This window comes from Argentina anserina, chromosome 3 (genome assembly GCF_933775445.1).
Source record: "Argentina anserina chromosome 3, drPotAnse1.1, whole genome shotgun sequence".
NCBI classification, from domain to species: domain Eukaryota; kingdom Viridiplantae; phylum Streptophyta; class Magnoliopsida; order Rosales; family Rosaceae; genus Argentina; species Argentina anserina.
Genome location: NC_065874.1, coordinates 25,550,097 through 25,559,182, shown reverse-complemented (window position 1 = coordinate 25,559,182; position 9,086 = coordinate 25,550,097).

The window sequence follows — 9,086 nt, the reverse complement described above, 5'->3', positions numbered from 1 at the left end:
CGCCCCATGGTCCCTGTTACTGACACTAATCCTGGGTACCAACCCCCGTCTCAGTTGCAACCTACTCCCCTTCCTGTATTAGCAAGTGGGAGTATCTTTCGCTGCTTTCGCGTCGACAAAGCTTATCCTCAATGGTGGGAAAGGATCAACTCTGGCCAGTGGGAGCAACGCTCGTGAGTCATCTTTTAATACATCTTCCAGACGGGGCTCAGGAGATACTTGCAGGAAGACCCTGAGGTTCCTGGTGATGAAGAGTTGCTGCGAACAGTTATCCCAAATGCTGTCAGAATCGTTCCTTCACGGGTAAAATCCTAACGCCTCTTCGAACTCCTACAGTTCTTGTTTCAACACTGATTCAAAACCACTAACTGGTTCATGTTGCAGGTTTTTGAGAATACAGCTGGTGCTTCCTCCTCCCAAGGCCATAAACGAGGGAGAACAACCCCTAGCCCTGATAACGACGATGATGACCCTGATGCCATAGACTTCAATCCTGTAAGTCCTCACCCCTATCTGATTTTCTTAAAAGGTGTTAATCGTTCGCCACTAACCGACATATGTGACGCTCAGTTGACTCAGCGGAGAAGAATAGCTACATCAGGCACCTCTGCCCCGCTCGCAATTGTGGCAATACCGCATGCAGCAACCAACCAGGTCAATCCTGAACCAGTGGCCGGGACCAGCAAGCCAGAGAGAACAATTGAGGTAAAAAGAACACTCTATTTATTCCAACTGGTGATACTTTCATGAATCACTCTGACTGATTCTTATCTGATTTGTAGGTTCGCGAGAACCCAACGTCACCACTTCCGTCTACCCCTCAAGCTGCAGCCATCGCGATGGAAGATGTCGTCGTGAGTAGTCAAACACACTGTTGCCCCCCAAAGCAACACTTTATTGTTTGCTAAGATGTAGTTTCTTTAACTTATATTGATTGTCTGTGGATCAATGATATCCTTCATGGTCTTTAACACAGGTTCATGTTGACGCTCAGTCACCTATCCCAGAAGTCGCGACTGCTATCCAACCAATTGTGGTTGTGAACCAAGAAACCATTCAAGCCATTCCCCCTATCACAGAGGCGAGCTCTCAGACCTTGGAGTCGCAAATATCAATCAACCCCACGGCGATACTCTCCCACTCCTCTTCAACTCAAATTCTGGAGAATGAGGTAGGAGATGAAGAAGGTGTGACCAGGCTAGGTCCGGCCAGCCCCTTAATGTCTCTAGAGTCTCAAGAACTTGTCCAGGCCCGGGCACAACTTGCGAAACTATCCTCTGAAGACCTAACTGATCCAACTCGTCTGGGTAAGGTGAAAGACGCCCTTCGCTACCTTAAGCTATACTCACATGATCCCAACTTAGTCGCGAATGCTGAACAGGCACTGAACACCATTCTGGGCCTCATGGCCGAATGCCACACCTTGAGAAACCAATCTCAGAGTCTGTCGCAACACAACGCTGATGCCAGACAATTTATTACGGAAAGCCCTGCTCAACTTAAGGCTAAGCTCCATTATGCCAAGGCCAGCCGTTCGCAACAAATCAGTGCATTGCGGCAACAACTAGCGGAGCTTGAAGCTGAGCAAGCTAGAGAGCTCAAGGCTGTGGAGGAAGAGATAAGAAGTGTGGTGCCCCAAATACAGGAGCGCAAAAGGCAACTGGCGGCTTATGAGGCTGAAGAAAGGAGGCTCAACAACTTCATATGTGCCAAAGCTAATGATACTGGAAAGCTTCTCTTAGATATTCGCCTTGTTGGACATAGAATGTAACTTGAACATCAAAGTATTTTAGTAGTAACAATTGCAACTTATCTCTGTTTGCTCCCCAACTCGAATCTCTTTGACTCGTCAAAAACCCAACTAAAGGCCCACGGCCAGAGCCCAACTCAACTCGTCACCGTGCAAGTTTGCATGTAAACCCACGTAAACAGGAGCAATCAATACTTGGAAACGCACAAACTGTTTCAGGTTGACCATTATTACTGCAATAAATCCCGGGCGCGATCTCCAAATCTGTATCTCCAATCTCAGCCCTTGAATCCAAGTTTCTTCTGCTGTAAAATGAAACCCTAAGGAAAGAACACACCACGCTTTCTTCCGCAGCCTCCAACCATGGCAATCCCATTTCTTCCTTCGAAACCCCCTAGGTTTCTTAAATTTCATCTCCCAGATTTGCAAACTCAATAGCAATTTGTGAGAGCCTTATTCTACCTTCAAATGTGAGGTGGGAGTCTTATTCCACCCTCACATCCTCCCTTCTTTTTAGTTGAGCACCGGAGATCTGCTCTGCATTAAGGGTTGTTCCTAATGAAGGATTACAAGTGAGAGAGGAAAATGCAGTCCTTCCCGCGGCCTATTCATCGTTGTTTAGTCACCGATCATCGGGAAGCAGGCTGCCGAATTCAGGACCAGAGCCAATAGGTACATCATGCTCGTCACATACCTCTTTTGATACGCGACGCGAGCGGTTGTACCTGTCATGTGTAATATCCTCCAATCTCCCTTCTTTGAAGGAACATCAGGAGAAGTGTACAAATCAAGGCTCTGGATCCCTCATGCTACCACCAGTTTTCCAATTAGAACCTATGTTTGGCCTTCAACTAGTGCAGCTTAATCTCGAGTTTCTCGCGATGGTGGGATGAACATGAGGAATCGCGAAGACCTTTCCACCTAGCATAGATGGTATCAGAGCGTGTCAAAGCTCACCTGTAATAGTATAGATCTTGTATGAAGTTCCTGGCCACAAAGCCATATGAATAAAACACAATTTGTTTCATAAAACACTTGTACTATTTTATTGCTGCATAAGAAAAGATACAACCAATTCTGGACCACAAGTATTGGTCCAATGTGTTACAAAAAATGCCGGAGCATGATTAAGAAACACATAAAGTTTCAGAAACTCGGTAGTTTCGAAAAAAAAAATATTTATGGGTTCGCGACCGGTAGGAGCGTTCGCGAATCTACAAAAATTTCTGAGTTCGCGATCGCTCTGAGTTATCCATAGTGTTGCCCCCCTGTTTACTTGGTTGAAAGAATGGAACCCAAGGAAACACTAAGTCCAAACACCAGCTATGTTGCTTGCACCGTTGCCGGTGGATCTTCATACTCCCAAACACTAGGAAAGTACTTCTTAAGATGGCGGCCATTCATGGGATTTCTGTGAACATTCCCATCAGTGTCGCGAAGGTAGTAGGCGCCTTTGCCCATTACTCGATCAATCACAAAAGGACCTTCCCATTTAGCAGACCATTTACCGCGACCATCAACTCGCTCACCATAAGGCAAACAGGCTTTCCAAACTAAGTCACCAACTCCAAAGCTGCGTCCTCTCGTGCGTTTGTCATAAAGCCATACTATCTTTTTCTTTTCGGCAATAAGGCTGTTGAGAGCTTCCATCCGGCGAAAGTCCAAGTCCTCATGTTCTTGAAACATAGCTTGAACATAGTCCTCATCAATCAACTGATGTTGTTCGCGAACCCTTAGCGACTGAACATTAATTTCCATAGGAAGTACCGCATCATGCCCATACCTCAACGCATAGGGTGTAGTACCAGTTGGAGTACGCTTGGAGGTTCTATAAGCCCATAATGTGTGATCCAACTCTGTGTGCCAAGATCGCGGATTTGCATCCAACATTCGTTTGAGTATAGACATAATAACGCGGTTGTTAGCTTCTGCCTAGCCGTTCGCTTGTACATAATAAGGACTAGAATGCATAAACTTTATCCCATAGCCGACTAAGAACTTCTGGGTTTTCTCAGCCATGAAACCTGCCCCCTGTCTGCCACCAAACACTCTAGAATGCCGTACCTGGTGATAATAAATTTGAAGATGAAGTCGGTGATCACCTCTGAAGCTGTCGTCCTGACTGGTATGGTCTCGACCCACTTGGTGAAGAAATCTGTAGCCAGTAGAATGTGCTTGTGTTGTAAGGAATAATTGGGATGAATTTCCCCAATAAAGTCTAGAGCTCAACCGCGACCTGGCCAATGTTTAATGATTGGTTGCAGAGGAACGTCAGGCACATGCTGGATTGGCCCATGCATTTGACACTCGATGCAACCCTGCGCGAAGCTGATGCAGTCCTTGAGCATGGTAGGCCAATAAAAACCATATCGGCGAATGAGCCACTGCATCTTTGGACCGGCTTGGTGAGAACCACAATTGTCACAATGAACCTCGCGTAAGCACCTCTTAGCCTCAGCTCCATAGACGCATCGCAGGTACAAGCCATCTTCTGCCCTGCGCAATAGCTCACCACCTCGAAGGACATAGTTAGTAGCAAAATATCTAACCCTCTTGTCTACCGGTGCAGAAGGATCAGTGAGGTACTAGATAATTGGTTGTCGCCAATCAACATCAATGAGATCAATAACCGCTACCAACCATTCATCGTTAACCTCTTTCCTTGCCATAAAGGAAGGTAATGTGCGTCTCTGAACCTTCAAAATCCTCTCGCAAACGCCATCTGCCAAGCGAATGCCCGTAGCCAGCTGTGCTAATTCATTGGCATCGAAATTTTGTTCTCGAGGAATATAGTCAAGCACCACGTCTGCAAATTGCTCTAACAATTCCGATGCTCGCTCCCAAAAAGGAAGTAATGTAAAATTGTTGCACTTATAGACACCCTTGAGCTGATTAACTAGGAGTGAAGCACCTAATATCTCTACCTCAGTGACCTCTAGATCAAGCAACAACTCCAGGCCAATGATGATGGCCTCATATTCTGCCTCATTGTTCGTGCACTTCCATTCCAGCTGAAAAGAGTAGCAATGTCTAGCTCCGGAAGGATTAACTAATGCAACACCCGCTCCGGACTAATGATCAGTGCTGCTTCCATCGAAGTACAGAACCCAAGGCTAAGTGTGAACGAACGAAACAACCACGTTCTGGTCTTCAATGTCCTCCGTAATAGGATGATGCAATAAAAAGTTGGACACTGCCTGTCCTGTGAGCGCCTTTAAGGGTGTATACTGTAAAGAAAACTCTGATAATGCCAAGATCCACTTACCAATCCGACCTCGAAGCATAGGTCTGGTAAGCATATACTTCACTAAATCGGTTTGTGCCACCACCACTGTAGTGAAGGACATCATATAATGGCGGAGCTTAGTACCGGCGAAGTACAAAGCTAAACACAACCTCTCTATCGGCGAGTATCTAGTTTCGGCGTCTAATAAGGTTCGGCTCAAGTAATAAACTGCATGCTCAATCTTCTTGCCCCCTCTCCATCACCATCTTGTGCTAAGAGTCCTGCGATTGAATAAGGGAATGCTGAGATGTAGAGCTTCAACGGTACTCCAGGCCGTGGGGGTCGAAGAACAGGTGGATAAGTAAGGTAGTCCTTGATTTTATCAAAAGCTGCTTGTTGCGCAGGTCCCCAGTGAAACTCTTGATCTACTTGAAGCTTCAGCAAAGGAGAAAAGACTGCGATTTTACCAGCGGAATTAGAAATAAAGCGTCGAAGGAAGTTTATTTTCCCAAGCAAACTCTGAAGTTCCTTCTTGTTCCTTGGTGCTGGCGTGTCTAGAACTGCTTTAGCCTTATCTTCCGCGACCTCAATATCTCTTTCATGCACTATGAAACCCAAGAAGTCTCCTGCTCGAACCCCGAAGATGCATTTAGCCGGGTTCATCCTGAGCTTGTGCTTTCTCATCCTGCTGAACACTATCAGCAAATTGTCAATGTGATCCTCTTTCTTCTTAGACTTGACCACCACATCATCGATATACACTTCGAGAATGCCCCCCAGCACATCGTGAAAAATCAGGTTCATTGCTCGCTGATATGTAGCCCCCGCGTTGGTCAGATCAAATTGCATATTGTTATATTCAAACACTCCAGCGAACCCTGGACATTGAAATGCTGTTTTGTGTCGATCCGGTTCATAAACAGGAATTTGGTGGTAACCAGCTGTGCCGTCCATAAAAGATAGTAGTTCATGTCCTGCGACCGCATCGACCAACATATCCGCCACGGGCATGGAATAGACATCTTTTGGTGTCGCAGTATTCAGATTCCTGTAGTTGACACACACGCGAATCTTGCCATTTTTCTTCCGTACCGGTACTATGTTTGACAATCACTGAGAATATTTGGCTGGTCGGATAATACCGGCTTGGAACATGTTCTGAACCTCTTTCTTGACTGTTGCTGCTATGTCTGCACTCATTCGTCGTGGACTTTGTTGTACAGGCTTGTACCCTTCCATTATGGGCAAGCAATGACAAACCAAGTCTGGTGACAAGCCCGGCATGTCCTCAAATTTTTCAGCAAAGCAATCGCGGAACTCCTGTAACAACTCCACCAAACGTTGTCTCAGTTCCTCATCCAAGTGTTTACTTATTCCAACCTCCATGGGCTCCTCTGTGGTCCCCAGATTGATCTTCTCCACTGGATCCTTTACTTTAGGTGGAGTGTCATCCAAAGCTGCTGGTGTTGGTTGAATGAACTCCTCCTCTGCTTGAACCTCAGTCAAATCATCCTCAATGCACTCAACGAGTGTCACTGCCCCCAGGCCTCCTGTTCCTCTCTGTAAATAGATAAACGTTGGGGAAAGGACACATAAGCCTGCTCTCGTTCCTTGGGCAGTGATGTACTCATGGATGATTACTGTTTGTTTTCACGATGAAGCCAGGTCTATTTATGTATGTTTTAACCTGTACTAAACCCCATCATGTCAATTCTGTAGAAGTCACCCAAACTGGATGACCCTTAGTATCAATCTCGGCAACTCCCAAAGGCCTCATGTCACCATAGTAATACTCTGCATCCAAAATACAGGAAGCGACTGAGTATGGTCGATCATCTGCTCTCACTAGTTATGCCTTGTCAGTTGTGGGATCCCACATCAACATCTCTTGGTGTAGAGTAGAAGGTATGCAGTAGGCTCGATGTATCCAATCCCTACCCAGTATGATCCTGTATGGAGCGGTGCAATCCGTAACGAAGAACGTCTGAAACAACTCAGAAGGTCCTATTTTGACTTTAAGGATCAAAAACCCCAAGGTCTTAGTTAAGTTGCCAGCAAAACTCCTGACCTTGAGATTGCTACTGAGAACCTTTTCCTTCGCAATGCCAAGTGCTTCGACTGTTTTAACTATAATGATGCTAACTGATGCACCGCCGTCAACAAGGATTTTATTCACTCTCTTACCCTCCATCTCATCCGATATGTACAAAGGTTTAATGTGCTGAGTCATGGTCGTTGTAGGCTTTGTGATCATCATAAAGAATCTTTGGAGCTTTGTCATCGTGTGAGATTTATTAGCTCGCTCTTTCCTCGAGTCCTTCTCAACAGTTGGCACCTCTATAGGTGACAACTCCGCGACTGTACCCACCTCTTGGGCCTGCGTCTCACCTCTAATGAATAGATGAGATGGCATTGGCCGTGGAAGAGCATACTTCGAGGACAAAGTGAACACCATGTTGCAACTAGGAACACTGTCTAGCCTCGGTTTTCCTTCCTCAAAACTATCTCCATGACAGAGGTTAAACATGTTGCAGTTTGGGGCAGCGGTCATCTCTTCATCATACCACTGCTCCAGTTTGTCCTCTGGATCAGAAAATGCTAACCCTTGCTCATTACCGCCTGATTCCTCCATATCATCATCCGGCGTGGACCCAGTTGGCGTTCGCGAAGGGAGCTTGCTCCTGAGATACTCCATTAGTGATTGCTCCTGATGAGCCCTGGAAGGAATAACCACTGTCGCAGCCTCGACTTCCTCTGGAACCACGAATGTTGACTTTTGCGATGTTGGAACCACTGGTGCTAGTTCCTTGATCTTCAGGTTCCATTCAAACTATGGCTTGGTTCTCTCCGGGACTGGTTCCTGATGGCCTGGCCTACTTACAGACCTTTTAGGCAGCCATTTAGATTGCGCAGGTCGAGCAACACTACTTCGCTGTTGTTTCTGCTGAATAGAAACACCCTGCGTGTGTTGTTTGTCTGTTGCTCTGTAGTCATTAGATGCGTAAGACAACTTATCATGGATTGAAACTCTTTGTGTAGGAGCAGTTTCAATTGGTCGTTCAATTCGATCATGAACGCTTTCCCTGGGATATGGCTCCTTCCTGTGGCGATCATTCCGGCGGATGTGCACATATGGCTTGAAACTAAGCTTTTCAACTGTCTCTCGCAACAGCCAAGGTGGCTGCTCTAGCTGGTCACGAGAGAGCTCTCCTCGGTTATATACCTCTAGCATTCGCTTGGCCCGTCCCCACATTTTCTGTACGTTCCTTTTCTGAGTTTTCGTAGCTTCCATAGCTCTTCCGTGCTCTTGAACATACCAGACATCGGGTTTTAGTGACCTTAGTGCAGGCGGTATGTATGGCAGTTGTAGTGCCTCGCGCGAATCCTGAGCTTCAGGCACACTTGTCCTAATTTGCTGCCCTCCAAGAACGTTCGCGACCCCGCCAAGACCTGAGTATGGCCTTTTCAGCACTTGAGCATAAGTGTGTGTCTGAACTTTAGCTTTCTTGGAGTCCTTCCTCTCGGAAAGATTTGTTGGCGAGCGAGACCTCCGGTGCCTTCGCGACTCCTCGCGTCTGTCAGCACTATCACAGTTTATGGAACACTCCTTCTTGCATCGATTGCAAAGGACATAAGTTTTGGCCTTTGCAACATTTTGTTCCTTGTTCTGGACACCGCTATTTTGTTTGCCCGGGTTAGATTGCTTGGCTTTCACAACCTCCTTCGCCACGGGCACTCCTTTTGATGTTGCCTCCACACCCAGATCAGACTCTGAAGCAAAGGACAACACTCCCTCATCTAACCACTGTTGTACCTGATCATTGAGCTGTATGCAAATACGAGTATCATGAGTCCAAACGTTATGAAACTTACAATACCGTTTACCTTTAACTTCATCCATGGTCGGGAACTCAGTCCATGGTACAATGGTTTCACCCTCAGTAATAAGCTTGTTCAAGATCTCATGAGCCAATGATGCATCATAAGTGTACTCAGCAAACTTGGAAGGGCAATGAGTCTTCAACGGTGTTGTCAATGGAGTAACGTTTACCACTGACACTGTAGGGAACGGATCAACATCGACCCAAGTTGCAGCTCTTTCAGTGTCTA